Source organism: Gadus chalcogrammus, chromosome 8 (assembly GCF_026213295.1).
Source record: "Gadus chalcogrammus isolate NIFS_2021 chromosome 8, NIFS_Gcha_1.0, whole genome shotgun sequence".
Taxonomy (NCBI): Eukaryota; Metazoa; Chordata; class Actinopteri; order Gadiformes; family Gadidae; genus Gadus; species Gadus chalcogrammus.
The window spans coordinates 28,829,136-28,847,092 of NC_079419.1; the positions used below are offsets into that span (position 1 = coordinate 28,829,136).

The window sequence follows — 17,957 nt, forward strand, 5'->3', positions numbered from 1 at the left end:
AAAATCTCGTTGGAAGCGCGATGTATGCGCAGGCGCCGTTTGGGCATAACAATATGGCGGCTGCCGTTCAATGTAGTTTTCATCACCACCACCGGAATATGTTTCATTTATTTCATTACAGCACGTCCCCTAAACGTTCAACACGATTGAGCACAGCATCAAGCAGTGGAAACGTGGGTTTATTTACTATGAAGTTCGTATTTTTAATTGTTGAAATGAAATCAGCGGTGACGAGCTAGTTGTTTTGGTAGCGGCTAAATTAGCATGTCGCGATACTTTGTACAGGGGATCACGTCTGCGCCGAGTAGATGCGCAGAGGGTTGAAACAGCGCTTGTCCGGTCTGCTCACAAGAAGCTTTCTTTGGCCAGTTACTGTGATTAAACACGAGTTGTTTAATGTTCACAATGTTTCGTTTTTCATGGGGAAAATGAGATGCGTCCCCGGGACGCATGGATAGTGAGTTTAGTGCGTCCTTTCAGATTTTAATGCGTCAGCGACGCAGGACGCGTACCTAGCAACATCACTGCGTAACTAAATGAATGAACGTTAATGAATGGGTATCATGGCAACGCACGTTTCATTCTAGAATTCCACGGTCAGTTTCATGAACGCGCAACCCGCACCAGGTCATATGCGGTGATCGCGATGGCCCATTATCTACCGCAGTGTGCTCTAAATATCGCGATATTTCATTTTTGCGATTATTGCGACAGCCCTAGGCCATCTGCTCTGAAAAGATATTTGCGCTCCCAGAATAAGTTGAAATTGTCAATAAAGTCCCTTCCTCTTTCATTGCAGACTCTGGAAAGCCATGTATTCAGTGCAAGTAGACGACTGAATCTGTTTATTCCCCTGTCAACTGTTGGTATGGGTCCACTGATGGAAGACTTGATGTGTATTTTGTCCTGTGTATCCAATAGATCAGTGTAATCCCTCTTCAGAAGTTCTGACTGTTCTCTTTGAACATCATTAAATCCTGCATGCACAATAATCTGAGATTTTGGGGTTCTCCAATATGACTTTGGCTAGTTTATGGTTGATATCACTAACCATTCCATATGGGAAGATGCATGTTTTGATCTTCTTACCGGTTATATCCTTGATAGTTGAGTCTCCTATAATCAGAGTGTCTGGTTCATCTGCTTTCTCTGAGATGGGCCCTTGTTGGACGGTGGCAGACACATGCGCAGCCCGCCTCCGTGGCGACTGGTTGTTCCGTCTCTGTCCGCACTGTCCGTCCGGACGCATCTCGGGGCTCAGGGGTGCATCGGTGGCAGGCGCGTTCGTGGACTCTTGAAGTGGCAGGAACCGGTTCTTCAGTGGCAGGGTTGATTTGAGTGACGGGCTAATCGGGCTGATAACTTTAGCTTTGGGTAGCTTAGCATTTGGTGTTGAGTGAACTTGCTGATTCACTTTGGTATGTTGCTTTGGCTTAGCGCCGACTCTGAGCCAGTGAGACGCAGCTGGAACTGTCTCTCTCTTGTCCAGCTTCGGGAAGGATACAGTGTAGCTTTGATCACCTTGCTGTATCTGAGTGAGCTCAGCAAACTCACCCATCGGCACTGTATCCTGTGATAGTCCTTTGCATTTTTCTACTGCTGCTAGTCTCGTTTCAATTAAAGCCAATGACTGTTTCAGTTTGGCGCAGTCTGTGCATTTCCAAGTCTCCGTGCCTGAGATATCCGAATACAGAGGCATGTTGGCGATAGGAAAGTCCAAGGCTTTTTCTTCGGTCTGATCCGGGAGTAAAAAGTGCCAAAATGTATTGTTGAATCGAGCGATTGAGGACGACGGAAACAAACTATATACTGTTAGGTAAATAAAATAAGATAAAGTAGATCTGAACGATGAATTAAGTAGTTTTTTCCAATGCCTAGCGGAGCTTCGGGAAACATGACCTCTCTCTCTGCTATCTTCCTTCTAATTCTTCCTTCTAATTAGCATCTTGTTGACTGCTAAAGTGTAAGTCCAAGAACACAAATCCATGAAAGAAGACCCCAAGCACATTGCTCAAGAGCTAAGGCAAAATCAGCCATCAGCAGTTGGCAGTTGACCAGTGCCAACTTTTATGAGACCGGTTCTATACCTTAGGTGTTTGTAAAAGGGTGAATGCATCCATTCACTCAACCATCACGAGCAACAATAGCCCGAACAGTGAGAAAACAGGGCAGCCTGGTCCACATAATAAATAAAATAAAAATAAGAAATGGATATATAAGTAGTATCTAAGAGGCCATCAATTCAGCGTATTCCCCTTCCCCTTCTCCTATTATTGTAAGGACAAACTTGACCCCAGCTTGACTTTCACGAGTAAGACCAGTCACGCACAGCAACGTGTGACTTCATGCATTGAGGCTCTCACCAGGGACTAGGCTGCTTTTCTATTTCCAAACACACAGCGGCCGCCTTAACAACAATAGGGCCCCACCTTGACTACCAATATATATAAAAAAAATATATATATATATTAGGGCTGTAACGATATGCGTATCGAAACCGAAATCGCAACACTCAAGCCACGAACCTGTCTCGCGGTGTGAGAAGGCAGAAGCGCGACATGCCCTTTCTAACTCCCATTATCCTTCCAGTCCAGATCCAGCCACGTGATATGAGCTGTTAGTGCCAGGGTTTGCTTTGTCCGGTAATAGAAAAATTAAATGTCAGACAAAATTGTATCCCTTCGGTCAAATTGTCAGATTGAAATTTGCTAATAATCTGTTTTAATAATAGTCTGCTGACTCCGCTCCTCTTTTCGATGCCGTAAATCTGCAACGAGATGCCCGCTCTGTGATGACAGCTCTCCGTGGCTACGGAGGATTGCATTTCTCCACAGCCTGCGAAGTCCTCATATGCGATATGAATATGAACGACATTTATCCAGAGTGGGCCAAGCGCGCAAAAATAGCCTGTGTGACTCCTGTCTCTAGTGTTTTGTGTGCTTTGACCGGCAGTTGGTCTGCTTACAGGTCGGAATGAAGCGGCCACCGATTATTGACAGGATGGGTAGTTTATTCTACCGGACTCGTTCGTTTCTTCACTAGACAAACTAGGGGTACACGTGTAACCGGTTAGTAAATCATAAACGTTTAGGAAAAATTTGTAAACGAAAACCGTTGTCTGATTACAGTTTAAATCATTTTTTACAATTTACAAGCTTTCGTTTTGAAGAATAAGCACCGCGCCATTTGTTTCAATGGGAATAGCGACGGTCTATACTTCCAAAATAAAGTGCACATATTTATAATTCGCACTGATCCGTTGCAAATAGCAAGCATTCCCAGCAATACAGATTACAATGACCACTTGACACTGTCAGCCAACTATACCTCTCGTAGTTGCCTGATGAAAGTGCCGCACAAATCCTTTGCCCGGCTGGGTCAGAGCAGCTAGCTGCGGTGTTGGTCGTCCCTGTTTCACAATTTCTAGCTTTTCTGAGAAATTCTTTCTCGAAAAAGACTTTTTCAACAAGTCGGCCGCTATATCCAGTCCTCCTCCTCTGTCATCCATTGTAAAGTGAATCTAATCTAAAAAAATCGAACTTAATGATTTATATCAGCCGTTCTCAATCTGTGGTACGCGTACCACTGGTTGTACGCGAGCGCCCTCTAGTGGTACGCGGAGTATGAACGATTTTTTGAAGCAATTTTTTGAAGTTGAAGCAAGCGTTAAAAAATAAAAGTGCATGTACCCATCATAAGCATGATCTTAAACCTGCATTGACTAACTGCTGTGACGACGAGTAGGGGAAGCAAATATTTTGCAAAATCGTCCTGTGACGAGACGTTGAAGTCTGCCTTCAGAGGCCAGACATTTCTGGTCTTTTGGATGCAGCGACGCAGCGAATATCCTGCGCTTTCAGACAAGGCTGTGCGCATTCTCATTTCATTTGCGACAAGGCTTCTCTTGGTCGCAAATGGTCGCAAATAAGAGCGATGACTACTGTCATGTCATCGCTCTTATTTTATCCCCAAAAACGCAGCTGATCGGACGCATCACACGATTCGGAGGCATGCATCACATTTAAGGATTTTAAAAACTGATTCTTATTCTTTTTTTTCTAAAATGCATTCGGAAGAGAAGGGAGACTAGCGTTGCTCGAGGGTTGGAATGAAAGGGAGAAAAGTGGACAGAGTTGCCTGCGGAAGCGATGTCTGAGATGCAGAGACTGCTTCACGCTACCAGTGTCAGTTTCGTACGGTGGGGAATGAGAGCTCGTGAAAGGCACTATTGCGCAAGTACGCCTGCGTGCTTGCGCAATAGCATACTGCCCGAGAATGCAGTATCGCTGTAAAATCTGTCCCTGGGAAAAGTAACGTTGCTTGCGCCGAATTGAAAAAGGAAACCGCTATAATGAAATAGCGGTAATATTTCCACATTAATTGATAAAATAACAGGGGATGGGAAGGGGGGATGGCTGTTTCAGAAGGGGGATGATTTTGATCATATTAATTCCAAAGGGGGATGCCATCCCCCCTCATCTCGAGTGCTGGAAACAGGTTGGATACTGAACCAAGTCTGAGGCTAAAGCTAACCTCAATCGACCCAGACATCACACCCCTCTCACTAAGCATGATAGGCCTAATTTTCAATGTGTGCCTGAGTACATTCTCCTTCAAACCTAAACATAGTTTATATTCTGACCTTATGGCACTTACTGCAGTATTTTTTAATACTGAATACGTTGTTTTTGTATGATATGCTTGTTCTTACTCATGATAGTTTGATTACAGTGTTTTCGCAGTACACATGATTTCTCTCTTTGCTGTGCATGATTGCTTATAACAGGATTGTTTGACTCCAGTATTTAAATATTCATGTTCAATTCTTTGAATGTTTTGATGCAGTACAATTTACCTCACATGATTGGTTGACTGCAGTTGTTAAAATTAATATTCAGTGCTGTGAATGCTTTAATGCAGTATACTTGTTAATAACCTCACTAGATAGACTGGTATGTTATATGCCAGATGATATCCCCATTTATTGGGTAGCCCTATTGAAGCAGTTGTTCAATTGTTAGTATTATCCCGTTGCAAGTGTTTAAATATAATACATGAGTTATAGACAGTTGGCTGCTTCAGTCAAGTAAAGTCATGTGAATAATAAATCGTATTATTAATATTAATGCCTTCTGTGTAAACTCTATGTAGTTATAGGCCTACACACTTTATTTTAATTCCGGTGGTACTTGGAGAGCCAAATCATTTCTAAGGTGGTACTCAAAGTTTGAGAACCACTGATCTATATAATTTCGCTGCTAGCTAGTTGTAATTCCTATTGTTTTCCTCCTGATGGCGCCAAACAACAAGGCCAGCCAGAAGGCCTAGACGTGTAAAAAGATACGCCCAACTCGGCATACTCGAAATCTGATTGGTTGAAGAACATGTCAATCAACAACATAGTCCCCATTAGCGTCAACAGCGAGGGGATTCTCTCAGGATTCTGAAGGCCTCGGCTAGATTATTTTTTACCCGGAGACAGCGCAGGGAAATAATCTGATTGGATAAGGGCTCTAATATATATATTATCGCGCTGGAGGTAACGCAACTGAAGGAAAAACAAATAAATACGTATTTAGACTTATGTGAACAAAATTATTAAAATAGATAGAAAGATTATATATTTTATAAAAATAAAAATAATGTATTGTTCTGAAAGTGAGAGAAGGCTTTAATGGCCCTGACGGCCCGCCTCTGGATTTAAGAAGTATTGCATTGGTTCCGCAAAAATATTGGGTTTTAGTGTCCATAGCAACGATCTGTTATTCACAGCTAATGTTATTCGTCTGCTATTCTGAAATAACAGACCATGGAACACGGCATATTATGACCCATTGGAATTATTAATTCAACAAAGACGTGAAATGATAATAAGCTACCCATGTGATCAGAGTTCTTCAGAGGTCCATCTTGTGTCATGTGGTCCTGTGCGGGAATTCTGGAGCCCTGGAAGAAATAAATTCAAATAAAGTATACTATTTTGGATCACCTATGCAGGTTAATCTTATCAATAGTACATTATTATCTATATGTCAGGATATAACATTCCGTTATATGTAGCCTATCCCCTATTTTGCACTCTAGACGGTTCAAAACATTAACATATACAATTTAGCAATAAATACCATTTACATTGTATGTTGTGTTTATTATGGGTACCTTGAAGTTTGGATGAAGTTTGGACTGTCATCCAAACTTCAAGTTAAAGCCGATTTGGTACGCGGTGATTCAAATGAAGGCAATGGTATGTTGTGCAAAGTCTACTATGCCGCGCACAAGCTAAAAACAAATAAAACGTCTAGGGACAGTAGGATTCATATCTACTACAGGAGCATATCTAATAACTGAGGTCGGGATTTGAATGAGTATTCGGCGTTTTAGAATAAAAGAGCTTTAGTTCCATCTTACTGAAGCGCAGTTTATTCATCCACGATGTAATCAACATACTAATAACCACCAACATCCAATTATCATTATTTTGCCCACAGTGGCATGGAGCTGACAGTGGCATGGAGCTAACAGTGGCATGGAGCTAACAGTAGCGAATCGAATGCCCATCCCCCGCACAAGGCTGAGTGAATGGAGAGAACCAGCGTGCTCTCCCAGCCTGTATAGACGGATGAGATGAAGGTTTATGTTAGCTGTCTCTTATTGAAACATGTCGTAGAAACGGCCGTATGGAGAGGTAGAGATCTTAAATTCAGCCAATGGATACAAACATGTGCCTTAACGTCATAAGACTTAGTCTATATGATGAGTCAATGACTGAGGAACTTACACCGGAAAACAGTTTGACTAAAACACCAAATTCATTAATTATTATATCCAAAGAAAACTTATTTAACAGAAATTGTTTCGGATGCTTTCTAAGAACACCGATGTATGATTGATGTTTGGCCAGATACTGTCGGGGTCCGGGGTATCTTTATCCCGTAGCCCCGTGTTCTCAGCTAGCTGCTAGCTAGAGGCCGCCCGTCATCAAAACACCTCGTTTACCGCTACCCTTTAACAAACCTGAGCTATGCCCATTCGCGCTTCTCTAAGGCGATAAACTCAGAATAAAAGGTGGCAAAGACATCAACATATTCAACTACAATATCCTCCACTAACTAGTCAGCCTTCAAAGCCCGCTTACAGCTAGCGTGCACGGGAATACTAGCGAGTTAAGCTAACGACAGTGTTTTTGATATCCCCTACCTGCTTGCATAAGATCTTTAAATTGACGATTTCTTCTGTGCTCCTTTTTATTACATCAAACCATGTTATCCATTTCGTTCGATCGCGAAATTAATTGTATTCTCATAAAAACTATTGATAATATTAAAGCTAAAGAGCCAGGCGGTAAGAAGCTAACGACGGCTTCAGATGCTCGGCACAGAGGAGTGACCTAACCCGCAGAAATGGGCTGCCAGTTGACAGTAGCCTACTGTATTGAGGTTGTCTGTTACAGTAACACACTATATGGCGCTTGTCTGTGACAGTAGCCTACTGGATTGAGGTTGTCTGTGACAGTATCCTACTGGATTAAGATTGTCTGTGACAGTAGCCTACTGATTTGAGGTTTGTAGTGACGGTAGCCTACTGGATTGAGGTTGTCAGTGACGGTACCCTACTGTATTGAGGTGTTCTTTGACAGTAACCTACTGGATTGAGATGTCTGTGACAGTAGCCTATTGGATTGAGGTTGTCTGTGACAGTAACCTAATGTATTGGGGTTGTCTGTGACAGTAGCCTACTCTATTGGGGTTGGCAGTGACAGTAGGCTACTGTATGGAGGTTGACAGTGATTCCATTTTTTTACCAATTGGGATATTAGCTCACCAAAACACAATTGGTGTTCCAACTGGTTGCCATAGTTATGATTTTATTTTATTTTATGTGATTTCAATATATCGATGCGCAATGACCAAATATGTTATGCATGGCCTCTACCAAAGAGGAATCTACTCTGACATTGCGTTGCAAATGCATTCCAGCTGAAATATAAAATAAAAAATAAAAACGACTATCTTTGTATAGTCCGTTTTTTACCCTGTTCGATTGCACGTGAAAGTAATACAAATTGTGTCCCATGGTCTAAGCGAACTTGACAAATCCAATGTAAATGTATGCATGCCTCAGGCCTTTTGAGCTTTTCTCCAGCCAAGCACCAGTCATAACAACGTGCCCATCCCCCACTAGAGCTAATTTCTGCCTTACTGGTCATCCTCACTACACTCCACCCCAATCCTGTGCGGCTCTTTCACCCTTGGACAGACAAAACTGGCGGAATTTATTTTTTGCGATCAATGTTTTACTTTGACATATTAATGTCACACATATTAATTCATTCTGACAACTAAATGTTCAGATCACACAATGAAGCATATCAAGAAAATCCATCCTTTACTTAAAGGATATACCCAAATATGGTTGTAGGCGTATTTCTCTATTTTGTTATGTAATATAGGCCGTTTCTCAATTCGCGTACTTGTGCGTGCTCGTGGACTCGTGAAACGTCATCAGTCGTTGCCCGAGCACTGTTCCAATTCGAAGCACGCATCAAGCGAGTACTGTCGTAAAACCCGGAAGTGTTCTTGATGCGTGCTCGATCTCGCCGTTTCACCGAGCATGCATCGGAGGTGGCCATGGACATAGGCCGTTTCTCAATTCGTAGCACGCATACTACGGACTCGATGACTTGCTAGCACGTACTTGGCAAGTCTGTACTTCAAGCACATACTTGCGAGCACGCGAGTACGTACCTGCAATTGGAACAGCAGCGGACTCAATGACGTCACCACCTCTGCTCGTCCGTTAACTGTGCTACGGCCTCATTTAGGCATATACTACTGAACAATATAAACAAATGATATAAAACAAAATCCCAGCCTCTTTCATTTTCAAATAGTATGTAAATATTCTGAATGAATAACAATTGAAAAGATATGAGTGTCCTGTCATGTGTATAAGCTATACACACACACGACCTTACATATATATATTTATATATTATTATTATTATATTAGGCCTATATATGATATATTATATAAATATATATATAAGTTAAGAGTAACTTAAGCTACAGTTGTAACTTGTGCGTCTTCTCCGTATTGTCCGCCCTCGTACTGCTGCGAGTGCGAAATGCATCCTGGGATTTATAGCGGGAGCAAGCACACACGAGCCACCTCCGATGCATGCTCGGTGAAACGGCGATATCGAGCACGCATCCAGAACACTTCCGGGTTTTACGACAGTACTCGCTTGATGCGTGCTTCGAATTGGAACAGTGCTCGGGCAACGACTGATGACGTTTCACGAGTCCACGAGCACACGAGCACGCACAAGTACGCGAATTGAGAAACGGCTATAATAAAGGACGGACCACGGACTGGAAAATGGCCGCCCATTCATTCCTATGCAAACTGCTCAGTGGCGCATGGTAACATACAGGAGTATGGCAAGCCATCCCCGCCAGAAAGCGGCATCATTTAGACGCGTATCACCTTCATTACGCCGTAAAATACGCCGTAAAATGTAGAAAAACGGCGTATTTTACGCCGTCATGCGCAAAAAAGCGCCGCTTTTTACGCCGCAATTAAGCCTTTCAAGAGCGCGCGTAAAATACGCGCGTTTTGAACACCAAAACGCGCGTAAAATACGCGCGTTTTGAACATCAAAACGGGCGTAAAATACGGCGTTCATCTAGTATGCTAATAATCTCCGCCCTTCTTTTCTCTCAGCCAATGCATTTTAAGTGTTTGCGCCCAATCCTGACCAAGACAAGCAGACAAAATCAGTTCAGCACAGATCTGCTTTGAGAATTTCTCCTCTCATTTGGCATTAGTTGTAGCGTCAATTAGATACATATATTAGTAAATGCAATTGCAACGGTGTGGTTCCCGTGGCCCATTTGATAGAGACGCTTGACCTGTAGGTAGGAGGTTGTCGGATCGAATCCAATTATTACCGTATTTCTGCTTTTGTCAGATGGTCACGCTTTTATGATCGCAATGCTTTTTCGTCGGCAAGCCAGACCTCCTGTGTTATAAGTTCCAAAGACAGTGCCTTTTTAGTCAGCCAGCCAGATCATCTTGGTGTCTTGTAACACGCTTTATAAGTTAATTATATTTAAATTATTATAGCCATCGAGCCTTTATTTTCGTGGAGTTATCGTTACATCCTCTCGTTCAATCGATATAAATACACAGTGGAAAGGAGTGAGAGGGAGCCACAGTTACAAAAGTGTAAAACAAGCTGTCCTCTAAATCACCATTTCCCTAGGCCTATATGTTTTCATGCCGACAAATGGTTGAAATAAAGTAACGTTGTGACCCGGCGTATATTAGACTTGTTAAATGCAGAAATGCTTGCTGGCAGTGTCTATTCAGTTTCAACACTCCAATTCCAAAATTATGTTTTCATGTCGTCAAATGCTCGAAATAAAGTCAGGTTGTGACTCGACATCTACTTGACTTATACACCTCGACGCAGGTCGAGGAAATGTTTGCTGGTTGGCGTGCCACTGCTTGGATAGGGAAAAACCTACCTTTGCCATACGACTACTACATTGCTGTTACAACTGACTCGTTAGCCCCTAACCCCTAAGAAGTTAGAAAAGCATTTATATTAAGATTTAATTATTAACTATAGTGATATGTCAATTAAATATGATTTGTGTTAAAACTCGGTACATTAATGAAGTGAAATAGCACCATGACGCATTGCGCATGACGGCGTAAAATACGCAGTTTTTCTACATTTTACGGCGTATTTTACGGCGTAATGAAGGTGATACGCGTCTAAATGATGCCGCTTTCTGGCGGGGATGGCTTGCCATAGAACAGTGCTCGGGCAACGACTGATGACGTTTCACGAGTCCACGAGCACACGAGCACGCACAAGTACGCGAATTGAGAAACGGCCCCAAGCCCCAGGAACATTGCATACTTCCGTGATCCACCAGTGCTCAGCGGCCAAGCCTGGTATTGCAGCTGTTTTAGCGGGCTGTGGACGGGTCACTCGATTCATTCTCCGTTCACTCCAATACAAGTGGGGAACAGGAGTGTGTCTCCGCAAAAAAATTCTGGATATCACTCAAAAGCTCATAATTATCTTTATACCATGTAGCCTACTAATAAAATGTAAGTTTTCTCTTTTCAAAACGCCTCCTCAAGCGTTTTATTAGCGTTGTTTGCAGGAGAAGGAGGGGTGGGCAGCGGAGTCTTAGTGAATCAAATGTTGTTTTAGCCCGGCATCCGAGAGGGCTCAGTGCACGGCTCCGTTAATTTCTTGTGTAATTCTTGAGTGGCAATTATGATTTTTGTTTTAAAATACAAAAATTAAATGTATATACAAGGTTTTTCTAATAGGTTTTTCTCTATCAGGTCAAAAAGGCACAAACTAATCAAAAATAATAAATTAAATAATAATTGTTGAATAATAATTGTTGCCCAGATGGCCGGAGGAGTGTAATTTAAAGATGACAAATAGAATCATCAGAGGGGTTAGTACTTCCATGGTCGGTAAACAATGCGACTGGGCTCGCTCAGACCTCTCGCTTATGATGCTACAATGCTAAAGGCCTGATTCCACCGGAGGCGTACGCGCCGCGGGACGGCTGCGCCGCGGTCACCGCTGCTGATCGCTTCCACTCTAATCAATGAGACCATTACCACCGGGCGCGCCGCGGAACGTTTCAGCAGCGTCCCAGGAGCGGCGTGCCGCGCCGCGGCGCTATCTTTCCGTCCAATTCAATTTTTGCCGCGAGCCGCTGCTAAACCGCGTCAATTTTATAAAAAAAATAAAACACAATACTCAGCTCATGTAACTTCACATCAACATTATTACGTCATGACCGGTGGCACCAGAGGCCTGTTTCAGGTAGCTGGTTTAACATACTCTGAGTTTAATCCTGCGCTCTGAGTTGGTTGACTCAGAGTTCAGAGTTGAAAAGCAACTCTGGGTTTTCGGTTTCAGAACAGGCGATCAGCGTTGGCTCAATCAACTCGGAGTGTGTTCACGCTGGGTTGGGGGCGTGCCTGTTGACTATAAAGAGCCATCATCAATGGATCTCTGATAACATGATCAAACATGGACCAAAAGCGGAGATCCACTTACTTTTCCCCACGGAAGTGGAAATTCTAATGAACGCGTATGCCGAGCAGTTACCCCTTTAAACAAAAAAAAACAATACCGCCGCGGCAGCGAGAGCGTGAGAGATTGCTTGGCAGGAAATAGCTGAACAAGTCAATGCCTGTGTAAAATAAATTAGTAAAATAAAATAAGAGGATAGTTTAATATCTTCCACTCATTCAATATGTAAATTGTGTGTATGTGTGTGTGTGTGTGTGTGTGTGTGTGTGTGTGTGTGTGTGTGTGTGTGTGTGTGTGTGTGTGTGTGTGTGTGTGTGTGTGTGTGTGTGTCAATTTACGCAACCCCAAGTTGCCGCAAGAGGACTTGGCAGCAAATGAAGATGAAGTACAAAAATATAGTTCAAAAATGTAAACTAATGTTTAATTGAAATCAAATCAATTGTGCTGTTTTGCCTGCTCTACCTAATTTAACAGCTATTTTCAACATGTGATGGGCCTATATTTAAGCAGTAAATGTAAGTAGTACATTTCCCAGCCACCCCAACACTGCCAATAGTTAATAGGATTTAGATATATTAGAAGGCTACACCTAGGCAAAATGCATTACATATATATATATATATATGTCTTCAAAATAGCGCTTACTGAATTTTAGGGTAACATTTTCCTCCATGTTAGCAAATCGAAAAAAAAGCAGAGGCCCTCACAGAGGCTGAGGGGATGGCCCTCAGCGAACAGAGTATGCGTCCTGTGGCTGAGGGCATCCCTGGGGGGAGCTCCTCTGATCCCCCCCCACCCCCCAGGATAGAAGTGCCTTTACAGTATAAGAGGTTGGTTATTCAAAATAATTAAATATGTACACGCAACCCAGCGCGTTGCAAATTAGATGGGGCAATATTCTGGCTCAAGTAATAATTGCACTGACTAATCATCTTCTTCCAGTTACTGATGGCGTCATCGCCCTACTTGTACCAGATGCCCTCACCAACCTCCATGCAATTGTAACAATTCAAAAGATGCAAAAGGATGCTTTGGAGATCCACATTTTGGAACATAAGTTATAGGTGGGTGAGGTGCAAACTGGGATAGGCTACTGTTCCCTGCTCTAAAAACATACCCAATATAAATGACTTTTTTTTTTTTGTGATTTCAGGAAATAAAAAAATCCTCATAAGTAGATTGTCTTTATTAGAACACGGGCTGTGGTGGGACAAGTTATTTTGTTGAACAGTTTACTCAAAGGGTTTTACTTCAGTGAACAATGCAGACGATTATGCTGAGCATGTGCATGTAGAGAAGAACAGCATCTGGTTAAAAGCAGTACCAGGGTCTTTTCTGCCTTGCATTCTTAAAATGAGTTTCTTGACTTGCAGCAGTTATAGGTCCGTGGTTAGTCAGCTACTCTGATCATGGGAAAGCCACAACGTTGAAGTGACTGTAGTACAGAGCGGGTGGGATGCACGGGGCGGATCATTCTGCACATGCGTTAATTGCGATAAAAAATAAAAAAATAAACTTAAAGCATGCCCCCGGTGCGTTTGACAGTTAACATGGGGGCTGAGAAGGTGGTCTAAATAAATGATAGATTGCGCTGAAAAACGATAGCGCTCGTGAAGAAAATTATCAGGAAAATAAAGTATATCCAACCGGGGTCTTAATAATCGTTCCTCACGGAGATTCCTTCTGAGGATCGCAGCCTCTACGTCCACAGGCTCTCGTAGAAAAGGACATGCCATTTCTAACACTTCCTTCTGTCGGAGAGCTGCCTTCAGCGACAACAAACTCAGAGTAGGTCTAAAGGCGGCTGCATGCTTCAGCGTTGGTGTTACGTTGTTGAGCAAAATTTACTCAAAGCAATTCATGCTCCCTTTTAGGTTGCGCGTGTTGCGCGTGTTGCCAAGCAATTTACCGCCAGAACAGTAGGTGGAGTAATATGTGGAGGAAAGTTTTTCGTTGAAGACGACCTCGAGAATGACGTCTTTGTCTGTGGGAGTCGTTGGTTTGTTTATGTGCCAGATCGTGTTCTCCCCATACACAGTGAATGATGGCAACAGACAGAGGAACAGGGGTGATGAAGTTGTTGATCATTGGGGTTGTGTAAATGTGCATATCTCTCTACATTTTAAAATGACATAATGTGTTGGCAGCAAAGTTAACTTCACTTCAGGTTAATGCTTTTGTATATGAGCCTGCCGGGTGATACTCCAGACAGGAAGTAGTAACCAGACCAGCAAACCAATCACAGCCTTGCAGGCTGGGCGGCTCGCGTAAAAGCTTACGTAAAAAATTACGCAAGTCTAGAAAAATCGCCCGACGCACGCAAGACGTGAGAAGTCGCGCAAGGGGGGCGCAAGGGCGCGCAAGGGCCTCTTGCGCTTGCGCTTACGCTTACGTAACCGAGCATAAACCAGCCTTAAGGCGGCTGCATGCTTCAGCGTTGGTGTTACGTTGTTGCGCAAAATTTACTCAAAGCAATTCATGCTCCCTTTTAGGTTGCGCGTGTTGCGCGTGTTGCCAAGCAATTTACCGCCAGAACAGTAGGTGGAGTAATATGTGGAGGAAAGTTTTTCGTTGAAGACGACCTCGAGAATGACGTCTTTGTCTGTGGGAGTCGTTGGTTTGTTTATGTGCCAGATCGTGTTCTCCCCATACACAGTGAATGATGGCAACAGACAGAGGAACAGGGGTGATGAAGTTGTTGATCATTGGGGTTGTATAAATGTGCATATCTCTCTACATTTTAAAACGACATAATGTGTTGGCAGCAAAGTTAACTTCACTTCAGGTTAATGCTTTTGTATATGAGCCTGCCGGGTGATACTCCAGACAGGAAGTAGTAACCAGACCAGCAAACCAATCACAGCCTTGCAGGCTGGGCGGCTCGCGTAAAAGCTTACGTAAAAAATGACGCAAGTCTAGAAAAATCGCCCGACGCACGCAAGACGTGAGAAGTCGCGCAAGGGGGGCGCAAGGGCGCGCAAGGGCCTCTTGCGCTTGCGCTTACGCTTACGTAACCGAGCATAAACCAACCACCTCCCGAGCAGGTTAGGTCCACGGCGTATGTTGCCGCAGCAACTAAAGGCGGCTGCATGCTTCAGCGTTGGTGTTACTTTGTTGCGCAAAATTTACTCAAAGCAATTCATGCTCCCTTTTAGGTTGCGCGTGTTGCGCGTGTTGCCAAGCAATTTACCGCCAGAACAGTAGGTGGAGTAATATGTGGAGGAAAGTTTTTCGTTGAAGACGACCTCGAGAATGACGTCTTTGTCTGTGGGAGTCGTTGGTTTGTTTATGTGCCAGATCGTGTTCTCCCCATACACAGTGAATGATGGCAACAGACAGAGGAACAGGGGTGATGAAGTTGTTGATCATTGGGGTTGTATAAATGTGCATATCTCTCTACATTTTAAAACGACATAATGTGTTGGCAGCAAAGTTAACTTCACTTCAGGTTAATGATTTTGTATATGAGCCTGCCGGGTGATACTCCAGACAGGAAGTAGTAACCAGACCAGCAAACCAATCACAGCCTTGCAGGCTGGGCGGCTCGCGTAAAAGCTTACGTAAAAAATGACGCAAGTCTAGAAAAATCGCCCGATGCACGCAAGACGTGAGAAGTCGCGCAAGGGGGGCGCAAGGGCGCGCAAGGGCCTCTTGCGCTTGCGCTTACGCTTACGTAACCGAGCATAAACCAGCCTTAACTCTCGGTTGCGCTGAACCTGCTACCTGAAACGGAAAACCCAGAGTTTCCACTAACTCAGAGCGAACAAACTCGGGGTTGCCTCAAAACCAGCTACCTGAAACAGGGCTCAGGTCAGCAGTCAATCAATCAAAGGGTCTCAGAGGGTCGGCAACATGGACGACGAGAGACTCATTGTCGAAGTTCAGCAACATGAAGTCATTTATGTACCAAATCATCCTTTTTATAAGGAAAATATCAGAAAGGACAAAGCGTGGCATTTAATTGCAATCGTTTTGGGAGTGGAAGGTGAGTACATTAGGTTTAGGATTATCGCGTGATCTTGAGATCTCGCGTGAATACGGCTGGCTCGCAAGGCAGCGCTACGCTGCCGTTACGCGCCCGGTAGGAATGTATGGAAAGCCAAGAAGGCCACAATCCGGACCTAGATTGGCGCGGTAAAAGTGCAAAACCGCACGGAATCCGCACGGAATCCGTACGGAATCCGTACGGAATCCGTACGGAAACCGTACGGATTCCGTATGGATTCCGTACGGTTTGGCAAGAATTCCGTACGGATTCCGTACGGTTTTGAATGACTAATAGCCGCGGCTATTAGTCATTCACTCCGGCTATTAGTCATTCACTCCGGCTATTAGTTATTCACTCCGGCTATTAGGTATGCAGAACGAGCCCCTCCCTCTTCTTTGCTTGACCACTAAGTTTGAAGGCTGTCTAACCAATCAGAGCTGCAGTGCCTCGATGTTTCGCTGTAACATAAAGCTGTGTTGTCTTTACTAGTTTCACTACAATGTAATGACCACCATTAGCTAGTGGAAAATACATTTGTGTCTAGTACAGTGATATATTTGTATATGTTAGGCTATATATTGAGATGGCAGTGTGCGAAATACCCGACAATATTCGGGGATGTCCTCATCCCCAGATTGTTCTCGATATGCAGTAGCCAGCTAGGCCATAACATTAAATAACGTGAACATGAACTGAATAAATGCCAGGTATATAGCATATCGGAGACGGGCACACAATCAGTGCATTTGCAAATGAGAGCCTGCAGTATGACCGATCTTGTGGCATGTGGTCGGAGAGAGTCGTGTGTGTGTGTGTGTGTGTGTGTGTGTGTGTGTGTGTGTGTGTGTGTGTGTGTGTGTGTGTGTGTGTGTGTGTGTGTGTGTGTGTGTGTGTGTGTGTGTGTGTGTAGCAAGTTGTTGAAGGAAGTGTTTCTACTTGACGTTACAATATTTCATGGATGCAAGCAAGCCAAGACAATCAATCTATATCTATAGCCTACATGACAACACACACACACACACACACACACACACACACACACACACACACACACACACACACACACACACACACACACACACACACACACACACACACACACACACACACACACACACACACGCACACACTTTAAACACACTGGTAAAGCAATAGGAGCCTGCATTGGCTAAAGTTTTTGCGATGCGCGTTATTTTATAACAGGGAGGGGCGAAGTTGTGCATTACATTGATCCTGAAAGCCTATGTCCTAGAATAATTAATTTGTATTCCGTTTTAGGCCATCTCACTAAAGGTCACTTAAATGTAGCCTATTTAAGCTCACCAAGTCCAGTATTCAGAATGAAAAGCATTTATTCACAAATACGTTCTATTTTTTTGACAAGCGGAGCCGACAGTCATGTGCAAGTATGCAAATTAGCCATGTGCGCAAAACAGAATAGACGCAATGAACTGATTGTTGTGCATTGTGTTGGATATGTAGGCTGTTTGTGGTTGTTTGTGGTCTTAGTGAAACAGTCTTGCCTTGGAGTTGGAGAAGTTGGAGTGATTGTGTGAATGTGGCTGCGAGAGAGAGCGCACCTGCCGTGGTGATGTTGGGCTTGTAATGGGGGCTTATATGTGATCAATGATGTATCTGTCTGATCGTATTAGCTGTAGATGGATGGTTAAATAATGTCACAAGATCGGTCATACTGCAGGCTCTCATTTGCAAATGCACTGATTGGGTGCCCGTCTCCGATATGCTATATACCTGGCATTTATTCAGTTCATGTTCTTCTGAGTGCGCAAGAACTGTGCCAATTATTGTCGTGTTTGCATTGTAATGCACAACTTTGCCCCTCCCTGTTATAAAATAACGTGCATCGCAACAACTTTAGCCAATGCAGGCTCC

General features: G+C 43.5%; 1 protein-coding gene across 1 annotated transcript in view; it reads right to left on the bottom strand.

Moving 5' to 3' along the window:
* Positions 1 to 7,411, bottom strand: part of LOC130387481 (F-box-like/WD repeat-containing protein TBL1XR1) — a 29,916-nt gene extending 22,505 nt beyond the window's left edge. Inside the window, exons 1-2 of the mRNA XM_056596584.1 lie at positions 7,198 to 7,411; positions 5,880 to 5,946 (exon numbers count right to left, since the gene is read on the bottom strand). The gene's annotated coding sequence lies outside the window, so the exon portion shown is untranslated. The remainder of the gene's footprint in view (positions 1 to 5,879; positions 5,947 to 7,197) is intronic.
* Positions 7,412 to 17,957: the final 10,546 nt, after the last annotated feature.